The following is a 1569-nucleotide window of genomic DNA, read 5'->3' on the forward strand; positions in this document are numbered from 1 at the left end:
TTTTTTTTTCCTTTCCATTTGTTTTTTAAGTATAGAGAGCTATCCTGGTAGTCGTGGAGGTGATATATTTATATATATAGTAATTATTAATCCAGCAATCTCAAGGGTGAAATGTGATGAACATTCTGTGAATTCATTAAAATCATAGAGGTTAGAGTCTTTTATTGGCTCCTTTTTGCAAAACATTGGCTGAGGTGACTAGATGAAAGAACATAGCCTATTATTTAAGGTAATCTCTGGGTTGATTGAAAGCTGTGCAGTGAATAAAGAAGACCAAAGACGAATCAACACCTTTGGATTCGAGTGTTGGAGAAGAGTACTCAACACGCCGGACTGCCAGAAGAACCAACAGCCTGTCTTGGAGGAAGAGCAACCAAGGGTGTTCCTTAGAGACAAGGATGTGAAAACTCCATCTCACATTCTTTGCACATGTTGTCAGAAGGGGCCACTGCTTGGAAAAAGACATCATGCTCGGAAGGATGGAGGGTCAGAGAAAGTAAGTCCCTCAACAAGACAATTTGATACAGTGAGAGCAGCAATGGCTTGCGCAAGGCAGAGATGGTGAGAATGGCGCAGAATAAGACATAGTTCTGATCTGTTGTTCATAGGGTCATCATGAGTTGTAATTGACTTGATGGCATCCAACAACAGCAACTGATTTCACTGGAGAGCATTAGGCAGTTAGTTGAGCAATGAAGACAGTATTATGAAAATTAAGAACACTGAAGTTTGTTCTTTTTCTGAGGAGTCATTTTACTTTAGGTAGGTTTTCCTGAGGGAGCTCTGGTGTGTTGTCTGTGGTAAGCTGTGCTATTATTCCAAAAGCTGAATATCTCTCATGGCTTAAATCCACCAACTGTTCCACCTGAGAAGGATGAGCAGTCTCCTCCCATTATGATTAACAGCCTTGGAAACACAGAGGCAGGTTGCTGTGAGTTGGAGCCAACTGAATGACAGTGAGTAAGTCAAGTTACCTCCGAGTAAGGCTAACCTTTTTTTTTAAAAATTAATTTTAATAGACATTTACAGAGCTTTTGGATTTCTGTTCATTCATTTAAGGCTAACATTTTCTCAGTGCAGGCCATTGTCCACTAACATGGACAGATTGTCTTGGTAAGGGTCTCTACAGAGCATGGAAGATGTGAAGGCAGACATAAACTAAGATGAAAGACAAAGATATGGAAACCTCAAGATGATTCCCAGGAGAAGTTTTCTTTTAAATAGCATTACTTCCTGGTAAATGCAAGAATGGAAAATTCCATTTAATCATCTATGGCATTAATCAGGTGAACTGACCCAAGATATGTTGCTTCTTTGTTTTCTAGAGAGCTAGCACCCCCAAACCTGAATTTAAAACCCTAATGCTCCCCACTCCACTCCCAGTTTCTGTCACACATCTAAAGGTGTCTGTTGAAATATTGTCTATGTATTCTGCACCATCATCTCAAATTTAACTCATTATTTTTCCCGCCCAAAGCAACCTCCTCTGTAAGATTTCTAGTCTATGTATGTAATTCTGTTTGTCTTCCAGATATTGTCAAGTTTGCCATCACCCTTGCCTTTTCCTAC

Source organism: Elephantulus edwardii, unplaced genomic scaffold, assembly GCF_000299155.1.
Source record: "Elephantulus edwardii isolate Elephantulus edwardi_28Jun2011 unplaced genomic scaffold, EleEdw1.0 scaffold00139, whole genome shotgun sequence".
In the NCBI taxonomy this organism is placed as follows: Eukaryota; Metazoa; Chordata; class Mammalia; order Macroscelidea; family Macroscelididae; genus Elephantulus; species Elephantulus edwardii.